At 30.9% G+C, this 23,261-nt stretch overlaps 2 long non-coding RNA genes across 2 annotated transcripts; one reads left to right on the forward strand and one right to left on the reverse strand.

Annotated features, from left to right (window-relative positions):
* Positions 1–3,225: 3,225 nt before the first annotated feature.
* On the forward strand, positions 3,226–5,479 carry LOC148788413 (uncharacterized). The gene is made up of 4 exons (XR_016065383.1): positions 3,226–3,404; positions 4,278–4,446; positions 5,026–5,172; positions 5,339–5,479. It is a non-coding gene; the product is annotated as an uncharacterized LOC148788413 (long non-coding RNA).
* Positions 5,480–14,357: 8,878 nt separating this feature from the next.
* Positions 14,358–16,606, reverse strand: LOC105160140 (uncharacterized). Its single transcript, XR_847692.3, has 3 exons — positions 16,480–16,606; positions 14,537–14,621; positions 14,358–14,456 (listed from the first exon to the last, which is right to left on the reverse strand). It is a non-coding gene; the product is annotated as an uncharacterized LOC105160140 (long non-coding RNA).
* Between the last annotated feature and the right edge of the window lie 6,655 nt (positions 16,607–23,261).

Raw genomic sequence — 23,261 nt, forward strand, 5'->3', positions numbered from 1 at the left:
TATTCATTTTTAATATCATAAAAAAATAAATTGATATTCACCCTACTAATATATAAGGTCTCTTATTAACCAAGTCTTTTTCTGTTTCAATGTTGTCATTTGATTCCAGGGTTGATCGAGAGCTAAGTATAGGAGACGACGCATTTGCAAGGTTAGGAATGCTTGTTCCTTTGGTTGTCGACATGCTTACACCAACATCAAATCAACTTGATTTTCTGGCTCATGAAAAATCTTTGCAGCGGCAGGCGGACGGGAGCTGGGAGAGGGTTGTGGTGGCAGGTGGGCTGGGGAAGGATTCTGGAGGTAGCTATATATATAGAGTTTAATGCAATTTACTCCCTTATAAGGTTGTAAATGAGTAAATCACTTTTTTATAAAAAATAAATAGCAATTTATCCCTTGATATATTTTAAAATGAAACAATTTACCCCATGTCTAGGGAGGTGAATTGCTTCATTTTAAAAAATATAAAAGGGTAAATTGCTGCATTTTAAAAAGCCCATGGATATAAATTACTAATTTTTTTTCATAGGGGATAATTTGCACATTTACAATATCACAGGGGGCTAAATTACATTTTTTTTCCTATATATATATTACAATCATAATATTTATCTATATCTATATCGATATAATAAATAATATTTATTTATTTATTATATAAAAGATTCATATATACTAAATATCTATCTATGTATATTATTATAAAAGAAATTTTTTTGTCGTACCAACTTTTAAATATGAAAATTTATCATTCATTTTATTTTTTTCTTTAAAAAATTTGATCAAATTAGTAATTTCAATATTTTTTAATAATTTCACATTATATTTTTTTTGTTTCTCTTAACCACCCACTATTCCACATTTTTCTCTCGCTTTCACTTTTTCACATTTATTATAATTTATAATTATAATTAATTCTTTTCATAATTTTTTTCTTACTATCTCACACTAAAATTTTCTTTTATTCCCACTTGAGATAAAAAACTAGTAATAAATACTAAAATAATGTATTGGACCATTCATCATATTAAATCCTGAACGTTGATTTAGATAAACTAATATGAACCGTTAAATTGATGATAAATAAGATTATTGAGTTTACTTATCTGTGAACCTTTAACTCAGACTATTACAATTAATATTTTCGTTCTTTACTTCAAATTTATCTTCAAATAAATCCAAGAGAAAAAAACTATTATCATTATATTTATTTTATGCTCAATCAAAAGGAATATGAAAAATCTTATAGCAAGAAAACTTATTTCATCTTATTTTTTCAAATAGAAATAAAATGAGATCACAATTACTCATAATGTTAAACTCCCATTTTGAGTCTTTTGTTAACTTATTATTGTGGAATAAAGTGACCCTTCAAAGGTAAAAAAAACACTCGATTTACAAAAGAGAAATGTAATTGATGCAAAAGTTAATGATTAGGATGAGACGTTTTACGTCACAACAACAAAAGTTGGCAGCAGTAACTATAGTATATTGGAATGTCTTAAGTCATATTATATGGCAATATAATATATATAGAAGATGGATGTATAATTTAAGAAAATTAATTAATTATATGGTAAATGTATCATATTTGTATCTGATTAGTTTAGTTATACTAAATTAACTGGAATAAAAAAAATTAAAATATGAATAAGATACACTTGTCATATTATTAATTTAGTTCTACTAAATTTAATTTGGATAAAAACTTTTAAAAATAGAAATAATATATACTTTGCTTTGTTTTTAATTTGATTTTACTCAATTTAGATGCGGTAAGAATTTTTAGAGATACCGATGGTCTCCCTCTCCCGCGCTTGCTTCCAAGTTCCATTTAAGAGTTTTAAGCGAGAGATACGAAGAGACAACTCTGCACCAAGGAAGGAATTCAAGATCATACCCATCTTCCCTTTCCTTTTTCACAGACATGCATACCCACTTTGAAGGTTTTTTGTTCTGAGAGTTTCTGTCTTCGTTCAGACATTCTCAACTCATTTTGGCCAACAGGGCTAAGAGTAAGATCAGCAGTTCCAACTTCACATCAATTTACTATGGCTTTTTGAGGTATGTCATATTCAGTTGCTTATCTCTTTCTTTTCATTTTGTATTTTTAATTCTTCGCATTAGGACTTTCGATCCGGGTTATTACAATGATACTAATGGTTGAAGATAAGAGTTTCATCAGTCGTTAGAGAATAAGTTTCAATTTTAACATGAGTTAAAAAAATAAATATTGGAGAAAGAAGATGTCTTTGTGTGTTATCTCACTGTTCAAAGAAAAGAGTTACTGTTGTAGTCATTAGTTAGTGAAAATGTTTCAATGTAAAATTACTGAAGAAAGAAGATGTCTTTGTGTATTTGTTCCACTGTTGTGTGGATTTTCTCGACTTTTGAGTGTTTGTGTTGGACTGTTCCAATTTTCAGTTTTGTGTAAGAAGCTTGAAGAATGAATAACATCCCTTGCTTTCCCGTTAGAGAAACCTATGAATATATATATCTTTGTTTGTCTGACTTTATATCTCTTTGTTTGTTTGATTCACTGGTCGTCTGAATTTTCTTCACTTTTCCAAACAATCAGCGAAACAAACACTCCCGTTTTGAGTTATGCATGAGAAGATTCAAGACTAAATTTACATAGATTTCTTTCCCGATTCAGAAATTCATAAATATTTATTTGTTTGTTTGTTTGACTTTATATATCTCTGTGAAGGAGTTGAGGTGAAGCCTGGGCAACGTGTCCTTTCTAACGCAAATGGTAAAAGATTTCGAATTACTCAAGTAAGATCCATCACATCCCGCTTAAAACAAAATTGAACTGTTCTTTGTTATATTTTTTTGATTGTTGTGTGTGATAGAGCATGATATCATTCAAAACTGCTTCGAACAAATCTAAAATAGTCTTTGTTATATTTGTTTTATTCTCGTGTATGATATGATAGCACTTGATAACATATTGAACAGTATTAAGACCAAAATTGAATTCATTCCTTGTTATATTTGTTTGATTCTTGTGTTTGTTAAAGTTGATGTCATATTGAATATTGTTTATAACAAAATTGAACCATCTTTTATTCTATTTGTTTGATTTTTGTGTGTGATAGAACTTGATATCATATTCAATACTATTTAGAACAAAATTGAACTGTTCTTTCTTATATTTGTTTGATTGTCGTGTGTGATTAACTTGATATCATGTTGAATACTTATTGTCTTTTAGGCGTCTTTGGGGATTGGCAATGCGACGGAAAAGACCATTGTCCAATGTAGTGTTGGGAGGAAGAGGAGACCAATTATCCTGTGTGCTTTGGTACCATGTAAAGTTGAGTCATGCCGTTTGGAGTTGGAGACATTGATGAAAATGAGACATAGCGAGCTACCAGTTTCGCCACCTTCCCCGATAAGTTCGTCATATATTTGATGTTGAATCTTGATTATGTGCTTAGTTTGTTTAAAATTATTATGATTTTGTATAAATATTTTGTAGGTTTAGTCTCATATCCATAATATTAGTTGGTCAGCTTTCTTTTTACACACTTGTATGTTTAAGGCAACCTATGTTAAATTAAATATGATTGTAATTCTGTTGTTGATGTTTTATAAGAATATTTTCATTCCTATGCGATAGTTACACTTACACAACTTTCCCTATAATTATTAGTATATATAAAGCATTGTATGTTTATGTCAAGATAATTATTATTTTTTACGTATGTTAAAGGAGAAGATTGTTCCTATTAAATTGGTCAAACAACTTTCTGTAATAATGTTTGTGTTTAAAAGTTTAAATAAACATCCGCTAAATTCTTCGGACTATGTAGCTACTCTATAAATTATTTAGGGAAGTTCCATTCTTATGACATGGTAACTTTCTCATTGAAGATAATAAATTTAGTTTGGATAAATAAATTTACATGTCAAATATATTGTATTTCTTTGATGTCATGTTTTTTCCTTTATTCGCGGTTATAAACGCATGTATCTTGTTAGCTCTCAGAGTGAAAATCAAAGAGTCATTTTGAAAAATTAAGTAGGTTTAGGTATCTAGTATTACAGATAGAATTAATGTGTTTGTGTGTTGGGAACAATTTGTCAATGAAAAGCAAACTAGACATGGTGACATGATATAAAACTTTGGAATACTATATGTTGGTATTCCAAAATTCTTTAGTTTTTTTGGGTGTTTGATCATGTATGCTAACACTATTGATTGTTTTGGTATATCTAGTTTTAGTTAGACCATTTGTTTGATTTCAGCATTGAGATAATGTTGTCAGGAAAAAAGAAGACTAAGGAACCTAGGTTCAAACGGCTCAAGAAGAAGTTTGATATTGAGTTTGATCAAAATGATGGGTTGATCGAGAGCAAAGATGAAGCTGTTGGCAGCCATGACTGTGAACTGAAGGAAAACGAAGATGTAATTGAGGCAAGTTGTCAACAACGAAGGTAACATGGATAACTGATTATAACTTTGTAATAAGTTACTTATGTGGATTATTTTTCTTAAATTTATCTTCATTGTTCAAAAACAATAATTTCTTTAACTTTGTTATGTTCCATTTCGAGTCACGTTTTCAACAACTTCTTATTTATTGGTGTTTCTTAATTTTCTCTTTGAATTATTCACTCAAGATGGAAAGTTGCAGTATGAGTCTAATCCTCATTGTGATGTATTTTGTATTATGATAGAGATACAAAAATAGGTGAAGAGAAAGAAATTTCCCAACAGATGGAACCCCAAAAAGTTGGTGATGATTATGCCAAACTGCGAACGAGAAAATGGTGAATGTGAGGATTTGATGGTGGTTCATGATAATGTCAAGAGTAGCGATATTGTTGGAGAGGAAGGAACACACACAACGCAGATCACGTCCGATTATTTTCAACCAAATGACTCCACAGATGCGTAAGAATGTCCTTTCCTTTGAACTCAAAACTGAAAAATGTTGTGTTTTCAATTGTAATATTGTTCATTTTGTTACCTATCTTAAAATTTCATATTGTTTATTTGCTGATTTTATGAAGACTTGTGTTAAGTGATAAAGATCAATCTCAAGAGGAGATGATGGTGATTATTGATAGTCTAAAAAATAGAGGTGTTGTTGGAGATGATGGCACACACTCAGCTCAGAACGCGTGTGATCACATTTAACCGAATGACTCAACAAATATGTAAGAATGCCTGCCCCTTTGAACTCAAAATAGAAAAAGGTTTGAATTGATTTCATACATAATATAACATTATGTTGCTGGCGATCTTTTATTCAAGTAAATCTTTATAAACTATATTTAAACACGGAAGATGATTGTGACCATGTCCTTGGTCTTGTGTTGTTAGCTGTGAAAGTGATTTGGAATCGAAAAAGGTGGATGATATAGGTGGATTGATGGGGTCTTCAGCTGAGGCTGCAAATTTGAAGAGTGCGATTGAAGTCGTGATGATAAATCAAGGACTTGATATATCTAATAAGAAGGATATACCGACAGATCATGATGAAGCAACGATTGATGCATGAGTTTTCTTTTATCTTTGCTAGAGATGCTAAAGGTTCAATGTCTCTCTAATATCATAAGATTTTAAGTGTGTGGTCTTTGAATATTCTTGAGTTAATGATGAGTAAATGTAGAGTACAGAAAGCCTGATATATGAGTTTGTAGATTTTTTTGTCAAGCACAAATTTCACTAGAGTAAAATTTGTTTTCATCTCTTTTTCTACTTTCTGTGCTGTCATTTGATTGTAGCTTTTATCATTGCAGTGATTTTAACATTGTACATGACACACTTCCCATGGATACTCAGTCCAGGTCCAAAAAGAGGACTTTGGAGAAAAAGAAAATATCTAAAAGTAAAATAAATAAATCAGAAGTAAAAGTAGAAGGTAGTTCTGGTACAAGCATATGCAATATGGTTCAGAATGAAGGGAAGGTAGTTGTGTATGAGCCAAATGAGGAAAAGGCGGTCGGGTACAAGCAGGGTGATGAAGCACAGTCTTTAATGAATGGGTTGATTATTGAAGAATTGGCTAAGAGAGATCCTAAAGGAAAATTAGCTCTACTTGGGAGAAAGGTACGTTCATGTCAGCATAATATCTCGTAGGATTAGCTTTTTGTATTTTTGCTTGTTAATGTTCAAAGATTTTGTTTGTAATTATATTTGCTTGGACTTTAGGTTAGAATTCATTTCACTGCGATGTTGAAGGAAAGTGGAGTAGTATTTGAAAGTAGCGGTGGCAAAAATCCTTGCAAATTTCGCCTAGGTATAATTTTTGCAACGAATGAATCCTATCATGTTTCTTGACGTAGTGTATTGGTGATGTGTTACCTTTGCTTTCATTAATGATTTGTAACCTTTTGTCTTTTGTTGAATTAGGTGATGAAGAAGTAATGGATGGTTTTAATATGGGCATTGATGGTATGAATGTGGAACCTTCGTATCTCGTATTAACTACATAAATCACATTTCTTCACTTTTATTATTGTTAGTGAAACAAGATAATTATATTTACACATAATTAAGGTATGCGTCTTGGTGATAAGAGGAGACTTATAATCCCTCCATCTCTAGGGTATGGTTTTACTATTTGAATCTATAAAGAACTCCTGATTTGTAAATTGCTTTATTCACATTTGTTACTTGTGTTTAATATTGTGTAGTTTTGGAGAACAAGGATTTGGTACAAGTGTACCTCCAAATCATGGCTGGTGTATGAGGTTGAATTGGATGGCATGCAACGTTAACCTGACATGCCCATTGTTCTCTCAAATAGAAGGATTGGGCGTTTTTGAAGTGAAGTTCAACTTAAGGCGTTATATTTCAATCCAACTTGGACTTTGAAGTAGTATTATTGCTTTTGTCTTTTTCTTAGTATGAACATTTGATTGACAAGTCTGCATAATTTGGAAATTTGGAGTATTGAGAAGTTTGCATAATTTGGAGTGTTGAGATTATAATTGCAGACTTCTCAATCAAATGTTCATACTAAGAAAAAGACAAAAGCAATACTACTACTTCAAAGTCCAAGTTGGATTGAAATATAACGCCTTAAGTTGAACTTCACTTCAAAAACGCCCGATCCTTCTATTTGAGAGAACAATGGGCATGTCAGGTTAACGTTGCATGCCATCCAATTCAACCTCATACACCAGCCATGAGTTTGGAGGTACACTTGTACCAAATCCTTGTTCTCCAAAACTACACCATATTAAACACATGTAGCAAATGTGAATAAAGCAATTTACAAATCAAGACTTCTTTATAGTTTCAAGTAGTAAAAACATACCCTAGAGATGGAGGGATTATAAGTCTCCTCTTATCACCAAGACGCATACCTTAATTATGTGTAAATATATTAGTAATTATCTTGTTTCACTGACAATAATAAAAGTGAAGAAATGTGATTTATGTAGTTAATACTAGATACGAAGATTCTGCATTCATACCATCAATGCCCATATTAAAACCATCCTTTACTTCTTCATCACCTAATTCAACAAAAGACAAAAGGTTACAAATCATTAATGAAAGCAAAGGTAACACATCACCAATACACTATGTCAAGAAACATGATAGATTCATTCATCGCAAAAATTATACCTAGGCGAAATTTGCAAGGATTTTTGCCAGCGCTACTTTCAAATACTACTCCACTTTCCTTCAACATCGCAGTGAAATGAATTCTGACTTAAAGTCCAAGCAAATATAATTACAAACAAAATCTTTGAACATTAACAAGCAAAAATACAAAAAGCTAATGTACGAGAGATTATGCTGACATGAACGTACCTTTCTCCCACGTAGAGTTAATTTTCCTTTAGGATCTCTCTTAGCCAATTCTTCAATAATCAACCCATTCGGTAAAGACTGTGCTTCATCATCCTGCTTGTACCCGACCGCCTTTTCCTCATTTAGCTCATACATAACTACCTTCCCTTCATTCTGAACTATATTGCATATGCTTGTACCATAACTACCTTCCACTTTTACTTCTGATTTATTTATTTTACTTTTAGATATTTTCTTTTTCTCCAAAGTCTTCTTCTTGGACTTGGACTGAGTATCCATGGGAAGTGTGTCATGTACAATGTTAAAATCACTGCAATGATAAAAGCTACAATCAAATGACAACACTGAAAGTAGAAAAAGAGATGACGACAAATTTTACTCTAGTGAAATTTGTGCTTGACAAAAAAATCTGCAAACTTATATATCAGGCTTTCTGTACTCTACATTTGCTCATCATTGACTCAAGAATATTGAAAGACCACACACTTAAAATCTTATGATATTGGAGAGACATTGAACCTTTAGCATCTTTAGCAAAGATAAAAGAGAACTCACGCATCAATCATTGCTTCATCATGATCTGTCGGTATATCCTTCTTATTAGATATATCAAGTCCTTGATTTATCAGCACGACTTCAATCGCACTCTTCAAATTTGTAGCCTCAGCTGAAGACCCCATCAATCCACCTATATCATCCACCTTCTTCGATTCCAAATCACTTTCACCGCTAACAACACAAGACCAAGGACATGGTCACAATCATCTTCCGTGTTTAAATATAGTTTATAAAGATTTACTTGAATAAAAGATCGCCAGCAACATAAGGTTATATTATGTATGAAATCAGTTCAAACCTTTTTCTATTCTGAGTTCAAAGGGAAAGGCATTCTTACACATTTGTTGAGTCATTCGGTTGAATGTGATCACACACGTTCTGAGCTAAGTCTGTGCCATCATCTCCAACAACACCTCTATTTTTTAGACTATCAATAATCACCATCATCTCCTCTTGATATTGATCTTTATCACTTAACACAAGCCTTCATAAATCAGCAAATAAGCAATATGGAATTTTAAGATAGGTAACAAAATGAACAATATTACAATTGAAAACACAACATTTTTCAGTTTTGAGTTCAAAGGAAAGGACATTCTTACACATCTGTGGAGTCATTTGGTTGAAAATGATCGGACGTGATCTGTGTTGTGTGTGTTCCTTCCTCTCCAACAATATCGCTACTCTTGACATTATCATGAACCACCATCAAATTCTTACATTCACCATTTTCTCGTTCGCAGTTTGACATAATCATCACCAACTTTTTGGGGCTCCATCTGTTGGGAAATTTTTTTCTCTTCACCTATTTTTGTATCTCTATCATAATACAAAATACATCACAATGAGGATTAGACTCATACTGCAATTTTCCATCTTGTGTGAATAATTCAAAGACAAAATTAAGAAACACCAATAAATGAGAAGTTGTTGAATGTGACTCGAATTTGGAACATAACAAAGTTAAAGAAATTATTGTTTTTGAACAAAGAAGATAAATTTAAGAAAAATAATCCACATAAGAAACTTATTACAAAGTTATAATCAGTTATCCATGTTACCTTCGTTGTTGACAACTTGCCTCAATTACATTTTCGTTTTCCTTCAGTTCACAGTCATGGCTGCCAACAGCTTCATCTTTGCTCTCGATCAACCCATCATTTTGATCAAACCCAACATCAAACTTCTTCTTGAGCCATTTGAACCTAGGTTCCTTAATCTTCTTTTTTCCTGACAACGTTATCTCAATGCTTAAATCAAACAAATGGTCTAACTAAAACTAGATATATCAAAACAATCAATAGTGTTAGAATACATGATCAAGCACCCAAAAAAACTAAAGAATTTTGGAATACCAACATATAGTATTCCAAAGTTTTATATCATGTCACCATGTCTAGTTTGCTATTCATTGACAAATTGTTCCCAACACACAAACACATTAATTCTATCTGTAATACTAGATACCTAAACCTACTTAATTTTCCAAAATGACTCTTTGATTTTCACTCTGAGAGCTAACAAGATACATGCGTTTATAACCGCGAATAAAGGAAAAAACATGACATCATCTACTATTTGCAATACTAAAAGAAATACAATATATTTGACATGTAAATTTATTATCTTCAATGAGAAAGTTATCATGTCATAAGAATGGAACTTCCCTAAATAATTTATAGAGTAGATACATAGTCCGAAGAATTTAGCGGATGTTTATTTAAACTTTTAAACACAAACATTATTACAGAAAGTTGTTTGACCAATTTAATAGGAACAATCTTCTCCTTTAACATACGTAAAAAATAATAATTATCTTCACATAAACATACAATGCTTTATATATACTAATAATTATAGGAAAAGTTGTGCAAGTGTAACTATCGAATAGGAATGAAAATATCCTTATAAAACATCAACAACAGAATTACAATGATATTTAATTTAACATAGGTTGCCTTAAACATACAAGTGTGTAGAAAGAAAGCTGACCAACTAATATTATGGATATGAGACTAAACCTACAAAATATTTATATGAAATCATAATAATTTCAAACAAACTAAGCACATAATCAAGATTCAACATCAAATATATGACGAACTTATCGGGGAAGGTGGCGAAACTGGTAGCTCGCTATGTCTCATTCTCATCAATGTCTTTGGACAAATCAAGCTTCTATCTAAATAATTTCTCAAGCAAAAACAGTTTACTCAAGAGGGAAGTCTCAGTGTAAAGCTCTTCTAATTTTTCCCATAAAGCTCTTGCAGAATTTTGTTTACCAACTTTTCTAAACACAAAATCAGACAGATATAATATAATCGAAGAATACGCATACTCATCATTTTCCAACATTTTTTCTTTAGAAATGTTATCAGAATATTTGCCATCTATGACCTTGAAAACTTTTTGTTGGATCTAAATTCCTTTCATTTTTTGTTGCTAAATCGAAAAATCACTTTTTTCATTGAAAAGTTGGAGAATATAACCGGCCATATAAGAAGGATTTTAGGAAATAATTTTTAACAAATGTGAATTTTCAAAAAAGAAAATTTAACACTGAATTTTTTTTGACACAATTCTTTAGAAACAAAATTCACGAAAATGAAAAAACAAAGGGTAGGAAATGTCTTTAGAAAAGTTTTCAAGAATTATCACAAAGAATGGCCCAAATTCACAGAATGATTCACAGTAATGATAATGCTTGGATTTATATCTCAATAATCACAATAATTACAATTATCTCAATAAACACAATAATCAAATTATGATAATAATAATCTCACCAATCACAAATTTCAACAAATGACAGAGACACAAATTTGAGGCGAACAAATCGCAAAAAATTTTGCAGCGGATTAATTAAATATAGCTTGAATTCCGAAGGCGACCAAATCGCAGAGATAGATATCACAAAGATATAATAATTGAACAAATCATAGAAATATATATCACAAAGATCGAACAATCGCAGAAATATATATCACAAAAATCGAATGAATCGCAAAAATATATATCACAAAGATATAATAGCAATAAGTGTCAATACAGCCGAGACTTCCAGCCTATGTCCGGACTAGATACCCGATGTCCTCAGGGGACCGGCCAAGTGGGAGTTTAAGGGGATTTACCACAGCTAATAATAACAGTAATATCGACTGAAAGAAAATTGCGAAAATAAAATAGGAGGATTTGAGAAACGTTACCACCACCAGGAGCCAAATTTTAGAGACGAGGCTCTGATACCACTATAGAGTGGCAACCTCAAGATTCTAATCAACTATTACAATAATACGGAGTACAAAACTCCTTAAAATACAAATCGAATATAAATGCAGAAATATAAACAGATTATATTAATGAAATGAAGCAGTAGGCTCAGATAGAATCAGATCCAAAGCAGCCAACAAATGCTTGTAGATCGTCACAGAGACTTTAAACCACACAAGATTGAGGCCACGGCTACCTCACTATCAACCGACTCAACAGATCACAACGACCTCGTTTCCTTTGGTCACAGAGACCCAGTAGTAATGTCACAAAGATTTCGGTTTTCTTTAGTCACAAAGACCCAGTAATAGTGTTTATTCAAAAGCTTCTGGAAGTGAATATAGATGTTGTGTTCTTAAACCGAAAAGAGACGAAGGTATATACAGGGGTCAAGAAGAGACAGTGTATGGAAGTTGAGGAAACTTTCCTAAAAGCCATTGGATTAGTTTTGGAAAGCTTCATTCCAAAAGACGGTAGAAGAAGGAAGTAGAGACAAGGAAATCCATGGAGGATTTTAGATATAGAGAGAGAGAGGAGAGAAAGTCATTTTAGTGGCGCAAGAGATATGAGGGAGAAGCAACTAAATGATCAGGGTTAGGGACATACAATATATATATATTGGAAGTTCTGTCAAGTTACCGAGTTAGGGTTAGATTGTGGGTCATGCCTAGTGTGCCGACATTGTAGGCTATTGCTTAGTGGATCAATGGGCCATAAAAAAACCCAACAAATTTTATTGCCTTCTTCTCTTGATATTGATGGAGCCACACAAACGCCCCTTGCACCATGCATAATGGGTCCTGCAATTTGGTTTACATAACCATTTTATTCCTATTATACCATATAGCCCAACAATTCGTAAGGAATCTCGACTACTCCACCATATTCAGTAGCTTAAAGCAACCTGAAATCCAATCAGCAGGACCCCCCATCAACGCCAACAGATGCTACGACGGCAGATTCGAGAGTGCCCAAATTAATCTAGCAATAGAACAATCGCTAGGATATATATGCTTAACGGTTTCCTTCGCCGCCCGCACAATGCTTAGTATTCGATATACATCCATATTTGATTGAGTTTTATAATCTCCCAAAGTTTTGATTGTGATCACTCTTTCTGGATGAATCTTATCCCATATAATATTTGTAGTCTCCCAACTTTGGGTGGCAGTAGGACTCCTTTTGTACACACTTATAAGTTGGGGATTATATGAATCCAAGAGAACACAATTCATTGGGGAAAAATGCAAGCAACCGCTTTTTGATATTGCAAATGTGCAAATTACCCTCTTATGAAAAAATAAATTGTGGTTTACTTCTCTATATTTTTTAAAATACAACAATTTACAGCCTTATGATTTTTAAAAAGTACAGAGGGGTAAATTGCTATATTTTTTTTTTGTAAGGGGGTAATGTGCTCATTTTTAATATTACAGAAGATACATTGCTATTCATCCCAATTCATTTACTGCGTATAATCTTCCTGATACTCTCTCTATTCGGCTTATTTACTTTTATGTTACAAAAAACAAATTTGTAATAAAAATATTATTCTCTTAAAAAGCATAACAATTCTATTACAAGTTATGGACAATGCCAAGAAAAAGGGGTCGATCCACTACTCAATTTTTATATTTATTTTTAAAAAATATTAATTATTATTATTACATATTAAAATTATTTAATTCTAACATTTATATGCTTTTTAATTATAATTAATGTTAAAAATTTGTTAATTTAAAAATTATAATCAATTGTTATAGATGTTACATCAAATATAAATATTAAAAATATCGTCATCTTCCACAATTGTCTTGGTGGCGTCGAGATCTTTTTATTTTCTCACCCACATTCTGAGTTGGCTCATTTTGTTCTGTAGGGAGTGGATCAGAACGGCAAGCATGAAAAATCAAAAAATATGATTAAACATACAATTAAATCTCTACTAAAAAAAGGCGGGATTTAGAACGGGTTTAGGAACTGTTTTTTTGTCTTTGGAACTGTTTGCAGGATACCAAACTTATTTGGAGCCATTTTTGGAACGATTTTGCAACAGTTGAAAATTCGACCTTACAAATGGCGTTACAAAATTTTAGGAATGGCTCGAGCAAGGCATTCCTATTTGGGACGAGAACTGTAACACTCTATGAAAATCATTCATAATATTGAATTTGTCAAAAAAATTAATTTTTTTTAATTGGAACGGTTTTAAGAACAGTTAGTCTTATTTAGGAACACGTATATAAAACTGTTTTAGTAATGCTATTAGGAACGGTCTCTCTGATTTGAAACACATACATAAAAGTGAAATAACACTGGTATTAGGAACGGTCAACCACTATTTAGGAACACTTATTTGAAAGAGTTTTAGCATGGTGTTTGGAATGATCAATGAAGTTTAGGAACATGTTTAAAGCTGGTTTACTAATGGTTTTTGGAACGGTCATTTAGTTAGATTTGTAATATTTCTTTACCATTACTAAAACCGTTCCTAATCTTTTAATTTATTTATATTTTATAATTTATTCATATATTTCATAAATTATAATAAATAAATAAATTTATATATTTCAATAAATTTTAATATATAATTAAATTAATTTAATAAAATTTTAATTAATTATATTTATAAATTTAATTAATTAAATAAATATGAAATAATGAAATGTAGTAAACATTATGAAACATGAATAAATAAGGAAAATATTATATTAATATGAAATTATCTAATTACAAAAATAAAACAAAAAATTTAAAACTTAATCTAACCCCTCCTTGTCAACAACGTCCATATCGTCCTGATTCGAGGCTCGAGGGTTTGTCGGAGGCGGTTTTGGAATGTCTCCTGTAAAATAAATAAATTATTAGTACTTTTAACCAAGAATGAATTTTTATAAAAAAACATAATATTAATAATCTACTCACCACCACCTCAGCCGCAGTCCTCTTTTTTCTCGTAGCACCTTTCAAATAACTCCATCTGCTTGGGTTGCCGACCGAGCTCTGCCTTCTGTAGAAGGAAAAAACCGTTAGCATCTTATTTATCAACATTGTCTTTTGTTCACAGATGAAGATGGATAAACTTAACTAGTTCTATTGGCAAAATTTACTTGATGGGCTAAACAAGGAATGTATGATATGTTTATACGTAATTACAAAAAAATTATATATTTTGAAATAATTATTTATTGAACTATTGTCCTCAATTTGTTTTCTATTTCTAATGATTATGTAACTGTATTTTAATTTGAAATATTACATTAATATTGATATTGTTGACATTATTTTGTAAATAATATTATATTAGGACTATTGGTCTAATTTTGTGATTATTGACATTTTTATGTAAATAATATTATTATTGGGAATACATATTGGTCTAATTTTTGTGATTATTTATATTATTATTTAAATAATATTATTATTGGGATATTAATTTGGTCTAATTTTTGTGATTATTTACATTATGATGCAAAAATATTATTATTGGAAATATTGATCTAATTTGTGTGATTATTTACATTATTATTTAAATAATGTTATTATTGGGATTATATAGTGGTCTAATTTTTATGATTATTTACATTGTGATGTAAAACTGTTATTATTGGGGTTATATGTTGGTCTAATTTTTTATGATTATTTACATTATGATGTCAAAATTTTATTATTGGATTATATATTGGTCTAATTTTTGTGATTATTTACATTATGATGTCAAAATGTTATTATTGAGATTATGCCATGGTCTAATTTTTGTGATTATTTACATTGTGATGTAAAAATATTATTATTAGGATTATATATTGGTCTAATATTTGTGATTATTTATATTATGATATAAAAATATTATTATTGAGGTTATATATTGGTCTAACTTTTGTGATTATTTACATTATGATGTAAAAATGTTACAATTAGGAATATTGGTCTAATTTTTTGTGATTACTTACATTATGATGTAAAACTATTATTATTGGGAACATTGGTGTAATTTTTTTGATTATTTACATTATGATGCAATAATGTTATTATTGGAAATATTGGTCTAGTTTTTGTGATTATTTACATTATGATGTAAAATTATTTTATTGGAAATATTGGGCCAATGTCATGTAAAAAATAATATTACATCAATTAGCTTAATTATACAATAAATTGCACATTTATACAATAAATTTCACAAAAAATTTAAGCAATATGATTCAATACACACAAAAAGTTGCATAAATTACAGAATTATATAGTAAATTTCACAAATAATTACACTATACAATAAATTACACAATAATTGCATAATTTTTTTTAAAAAATAGGAAATTATGAAAAATGTGAAAAATGAGCAAAAAATAGTTAAATTTTTTAGAAAAAATTAAATACTTTTAAAATTATAAAAAAATATTACAATTTTTAATAATTACAGAAAATTATCAAAATTACCAAAAAATTTAAAAAAATACAGAAAATTATTAGAAATATTTATAAAAATTACAATTTTTTTGAAAAAATTTCAGAAAATTAAGAAAAATTAAAATTGCATAAATTTTTCGATTTTTTTTAAATTTTATAAATGTATTAAAACTTTCAGAAGATTAAAAATTGGTAAATTTACAGAAAATACAAAAAAGATTCTAAAAATTACAAAAAAAATTCAGTTATATTTTCTGACAATATGTTCAAAAATATTTTGAGAAATATATTTTGAAAATATTTTCAATTTTTTTTTGTCAAACATGTATGAAATATTTTCAGAACATGGAGAGGGAAAATGAGGTAAAGTTCGGGGAAAAGAAGAAAACTGGGGGAGGAAAAATGAAAAAGAATTGGGGGGGATCACAAAAATAGGGGGAAAAAAATCGATCACTTACCTCTATTAGTGACGGCAGTTGACGGCAGCCGACGGCGAGGGGAGGCGAGGGGTTGGGGGGTCAAGGAAAGAGAGAGAGGAAGAGAGTGAGGGAGAGAAAGGAAGAAGAGAAATAAAAAATTTGTTAAATATTGTATGTATATCAATTTTTGGAATGAGCTTTGGAATGATTTTTTTTTAAATCCGCTCCATAAACCGTTCTGAATAACCAAAACGATGTCGTTTCAGTTGACAGGCATTTTTAACAATAACTCTTCCTATTTTTAAAACCGTTCCTAAAAACAAAAGCGATGTCATTTAATTCAAAACCGTCATATTGAAGCATTTTTAACAAAACCGTTCCTAATTGTGTGCCAAAATTATGTTTCCAAAAAAATCAAGAAAATAAAAAATATAGAAAAAACCGTCTTAGACATATTAATGATCAGAATAAGTAGATCATAAATTAATTAAGGCCATCAGAAACATATAATACATTGAATTAAATTGATGCATGTTTAGAAGATCAAGTATAATTGGATATATAAGATTGTTAGTCTTACATAGATATAAGTAACATCTTATACTGTTGTATTTGGATCGCCTAATCAAACCGGTAAAATTTTAATCAGATCGTTAGATATTACTAAATTGAAAAAAATACTATATCCGATGAAGTTTTGGACATTTTTGTTATACTAGTACTGAGATATCATATCTGATATACAATCAATAGGTTTAAAAATGATGCAACTGTCCATCAGACCATTTGATTTTAGATCAGATCACTAGATATGTTCACATATGGAAAGTGTTGTTATGCGTTTAAGTTTGGAATTTATTAGGGACCCGGATGTTGAGATATCGCAATTGGGAAGTGAACGAGGAATCTGTGGACATATTTAGGAACGGTTTTAGAACTTATTTAGGAACGTTTTTTGTTAATCATTTTAGGAACAGATAGTTTATACATTTATGCACGATTTTATTTAAATTCATCTTAGGAATGATCAAATATTTAAAAATCGTTCCTATGTTTGATTTTTCCTCCACTTTTCTTTTGGAGTGAAATTAAATTTTTTGAAAGTGATTTTGGAACAGTTAGAATAAATTAATTATTCCTAAATTTTGTCCCTCATTTTTTATTTAGGACATTGTAATGTATTTAGGAACGGTTTTTTTAAGTGCGTTCAAAGTTGGAACGGTGTTCGGAATAGTTTGTTTATTTTTGGACCGTTCCTAAATAGAAAGATATTATTTTTTTCTTTAAAAAATAATTTTATTTGTGTGAGAATATTATTTTGCAAATTGTCCACAAAATACACTAAAATACGTTCCAATCTGTAGCGGATTTTGGAATGGTTTTTAAAACACATTACTTCTTAAGTAAAACTTATAATTTGGAACGGTTTTTAGCATAATTGATTAAGTGTGTACTAACATCGTTCTAAATTGTACCTCATTCTGGAATAGATTTTCTAACTATCATTTTGTGGAGATCTATTGTGACACATATAGGAACAGTCATTGCAAGACCGTCCCTAATTCTAATAATGTATTTCAAATAGAGTTCCAAACATTAACTATTACTATTTTAGACCGGTCTTTGGAATAAATTTTGTAATTATTAGTTTGGAACACATGTTGAAACAGTTTGGCCGTCCTAAAATTATAACTCGAAAATATTTGGATCATGACGTCATCTATCAATATCCGTTGCTCATGCATTTCAAAGCCTGTTCCAATATGGAACGGGTTTTGAAACAGTTTCCTTACCCATGCCAAATTCCTCATTTTTTTGTAGTGCTTGATGAAGGGGTATAGCCTTGATATTTTCTCGGCATTCGGTGCACAATAAAAAATAAGAAGGCCAAGAATCACAAGAAATCAAGATAAGAGGAATAACAAACTTAAATGGATGTTTTACCCTTGTCGTTTTTCTTCACGGCTACAAGCGTTGATTCCTCTTCATTTTTCAGCTCCGTTCACGGTGAGATCTCAATCTGGAGATCCTCCAAAAAATGATACACCACCACTAAAGGATGTTGGATCATTTGTTCCTCTTTCGATCTCTAAGGTCTTGAGAGGGTTTTTAGAGAGAAAAGAGAGTGAAATTTTGTGGGTATGGTGTGTGCAGTAGTTGCTGGTCGGCTATGAGGGTATAGGAGGCTTTATATGTGACCTAGTCACAAGATACCAAGGAGTTTTGACATATAAAGAATCCAACAACCATCCACTATCCTTAAAGCCACCTTATAGCTGATTTTGGTGCACTCCAGGGCATCAGTTCGGCTGCACCACACTCAAGGAGGTGTTTTGGCTCCTCCTTAACCTAGCCATGTTCTGAACAGTGCCTTGGACTTGTATTTTAATGGACTGGGCTCGAGTAATTAAAATTAAATCAAGCTCACATCTAGTGGACTTTAAATCAAACCTAGTTTAATTTATAAGCCCAATATTAAAATATCCTATATTCCAATTAAAGGATCCAAGGTTTTTATTCTCTCTCTTTCAATTTATAAATCGGATCAAACCCATCAAATTAATTTTAATGGATAATTTAAAATTCTAATTAATTAAATTTTAAGTTATCCATCTAATGGATTGGTCTAAATAAATGATCCAATTATTTAATCTAATTAAATTATTCTGACTCTTTTGGAATAAATTCCAAATTATTCTATTCCATTAACATTTTATGGGACTTGTAATCTCTCTTTATTTCTTCATCTCTCTTGTGGGCTCCTGTTAGAATAGGTGACCAGAAAGCCAATTTGGTAGTTTTGGGAACCATTTAAGCAATCTTTATAAATGTGATATTATCTTGATGAATGTAGTAAGCATTCATCTGTGGCACCATGTGTTTGTTGTGCTTACTATTTACGTTGAACTGCGTTTTAACGTCACAACAAATGCCCATAGACCAATTGAATAACCAATGTAGTTGGGCTGCGCATTGGATGATAGCTATGAAATCAAGTTTTGAGGGTTGGTCTGAAAAGTTTCAAGTCGAGGACCTTGCGACTAGGCATCGAGAGTTCTATAGAGACTTGCACTAGGTATTGTATTCATTGGATGAATGAGTGTTTAATCAACGACAGACATGGAATGTCTATGCAATTTTACTGGATTAGTTGACAAGGTTGTTAACTAATTGAGTTGACTCGAGAATCATCATGTGGAAGCTTTGGAGGCTTGGTCGTTATGACTTGAATTCTCAGCTCCGACAATATCTTTGGACTTGAGGAATCATGGCAGTCGCATGCATATGATAGTTATATCTTGGATCTGGCGAGAGATGATTGTGTATTCAATGAGGTCATTATAAGCCTTTTCCAATATAGTCGAAGTATGTAGTGAGGTTGGTGGATTTCAAGATAGATTCATCCCCTATCAATATATGATGGATATATCTCATATGTGCTGTGAGATGGTTTAGACTCTCTAAGTTTATGGCCATAGCGATTGGTCAAATAGGAAATGGTTCTCTTTGTCGATCAATAGAGTTTACGCATCTCAAGTATTCATCATAGTTACCTAGTCCAGCATGGCAACCAACTCTCAATTCTATGTCTTAGACTAAGACTCGAAGATTGTCGATGGAAGGACAAGACCTGTATGAAACTCAAGAGCCTAAATGTTCATGCCAATATTCACTTAGTCTCTAATGCTATGGACCGTTGTTAGACGGCCACCCATAGTGACGGACGTTTTCGATTAATGGTTAGTTGAAAATAATCAGATTTAATTAATTATTTGTGTTGGACACAATGCCCAAGTCTAGCTGAGGGTGAATCTAAAGAGTCACACACAAATCACTATGAAATTGGTGGGATTAATTTGGAATTAATTCGAGAAAAAATAAATTAATTTAATTGGATTAAATTAATTCAAGGAGAATATATAAATTATTGGATCATTTATTTAGTAATCCATTTAACGGATGGCTCAAGAATTAATTAATAAAATTAATTAACTTTTTGGTTTAACACCTTTAAATTAATTGGATTAATTTGTTAGGTTTGACTTAGTTGATTGATTGGATCAATTAATTAGTGTTTGGGATTAGATTATTTAATTGATTTAAATGAATCTTTGGACTTAGTTGGCTAAAATTATTTTAATCAACTATTTTTCAATGGACTTTGGTTGGGCTTGATTTAATTTGATTAGATCAAGCCCGGTGCATACTTGAAGTCCAAGCCTATTTGAGGAAGGTTGGAGCAAGTCAAGTAGGAATTGAAACTTCTCACCATAATGAACATGATGGAGTAGTTATATCATCATGGTTGAAGATTATATGCATGTGTGTGTATAGATTGCCTTTGTAGTTATTAAATTTTGAATTAAATTGTATGTAATATATAAAACTACACACATGTCCTATCTAACCTAACACAATAAGCCACGAAATTTGGCTCTCAATTCTCTCTAAAAATTATTCTTCCTTTGTTTTATATTGAATTTGCTTCTTGCCAGAATATAAAGTAATCTAAAAGCACTAAACAATAGTGTTTGTTTGGAGTTGTTTTTCCTTCTTGTTCTTTGTTCTATATAGCAATAGAAAAAGAACTATATCTATTCCATAGTGTGGTATGGACAAATTAGAGGGTTTCTAATATGGATCCCAAAGTGAACGAAAGAGAAATAAAAAGGGAAACAACGCACGTAACTACTCATCTATAGAAACAAAAGGTAAAGTTACATGTTGTAATTCTGTGCTTTTGTTTCATCCTCTAGATACATGTCTACCATGCTTATTTATTTTATTATTATGCTTTTGAAAAATGAAAAATGCCTGGGAATTTTAAAGGGAACACCAATTTGAACCGTTTTAAATAATTTTTTTTTATTCCACGCTTCTGCCGCGTTCTCGGGCCATACCGATTCTTTCAGTGCTATCAGAACCCGGTTCGGTGTTGTGGCTTTAGGATTAACATGTTATTATGTGTTGAGCATGAACGATGTGTTTAATTTGCTTTTCAAAAGCATGTTTAATGGCTTTGTAGCATGATTATATGTTTAGAAAATATGTAACAATTTTGATTTTTAATTATGGATATCTATGCAATTTTTTGAAAATTGAATTTTCTGTAAATGCATGATTTTATTTCAGTTTTTAATTGCAAAAATTCAAAAGAAATATTTGAAAAATAGAGCTGTATGGCCGTTGCAGCCCTGTCGGTCGGTCACTTGCCAACTGGGGGCGCGCCCCTACTGTCTGCTGATCGAACGGTTCAATTGAATTGTTGCAATTAAAAATTGAAATAAAATCATGCATTTATAGAAAATCTAATTTTCAAAAAATGCATAGATATCCATAATTTTAAAGAAAAATTTATATCTATTTTCTAAACATATAACCATGCTTTAAAGCCATAAAACATGCTTTTCAAAAGAAAATTAAACACATTGTTCATGCTCAATACATAATAATATGTTAATCCTAAATACACAGCACCGAATCGGGCTCTAATACCATTGGCAGAATTGGTATGGCCTGGGAATGCGGCGGAAGCGTGAAATAAAAAAATTAAAACGGTTCAAAGGGATGTTCCGTTTGAGATTTTTGGGCGTTCGGTGTTTGTCAAAAGAATAGTAATAAAAATATAAATATGCTAGACAAGTAGCTAGAGGATGAAACAAAAAGCATAGAAATACAACATGTAACTTTGCCTTTTGTTTCTATAGATGAGCAGCAACGTGCGTTGTTTGCTTTTTCGTTTCTCTTTTGTTTACTTTAAGATCCAAATTAGAACCCATTTAATTTGTTCACAACACACTATGTAAAGATATAGTTATTTTTCTATTGCTAGATAGAATAAAGAACAAGAAGAAAAACAACTCTAAACAAACGCTATTATTTAGTACTTTTGGATTCTTTTATGTTCTAACTTGAATCCAATTTATTATAGAACAAAAGAGAATATTTTCAAGAGAGAAAGGAGCAAATTTCATGGCTCACGTTATGGTTATCTTGAATTTGTGTGTACTTTTGTATATTACATACAATTGAATTCAAAATTCAATAACTACCAAGTTTGCCTCCAAGTCGACCTATGCACAACATGCATATAACCTCCAACCATGATGAAATAACCACTCCATCATGTTCATCATGGTGAGGAGTTTCAACTCCTTCTTGACTTGCTCCAACCTCCCTCAAATGGGCTTGAATTTCAAATATGGACGGGGCTTGATTAAAAAAATTAAATTAAGCCCAATCAAAATCCATTAGACAATAATTAATTAAATTAATGTTAGCCCAATTGAGTCCAAATATTTATTTAATCCAATTAAATGAATCTTAGCTCAAATACTAATTAGTTGATCTAATCAATTAATTATGTCAAACCTAATAAATTAATCTAGTTAATTTAGAGGTGTTAAGCTAAAAATTAATTAATCAAATTAATTCTTGAGCCATCCATCAAATGGATTATTAATTAAATGACCATTCATTTATATTCTCCTTGAATTAGTTTAATCCATTTAAATTAATTTGTTTCTTCTCTAATTAATTCTAAATTAATTTCAAATTTATTCCACCAATTCCATAGTGATTTGTGTATGACTCTTTATGTTCATTCTCAGCTAGACTTTGGCATTGTGTCCAACACAAATAATTAATTAAATCTAATCTAATTAATTATTTTCAATTAACCATTAATCAGAAACGTCCGTCACCATGGGTGCCCGTCTAGTAACGGTCCATGACACTAGAGAATTGGTGAATATTGGCCTGAATATTTAGGCTCTCGAGTTCCATACAGGTAAAGTCCTTCCATCGACCAACTCTCGGCC

The sequence above is a fragment of the Sesamum indicum genome, linkage group LG4 (assembly GCF_026168435.1).
Source record: "Sesamum indicum cultivar Baizhima isolate 11 linkage group LG4, ASM2616843v1, whole genome shotgun sequence".
Taxonomy (NCBI): Eukaryota; Viridiplantae; Streptophyta; class Magnoliopsida; order Lamiales; family Pedaliaceae; genus Sesamum; species Sesamum indicum.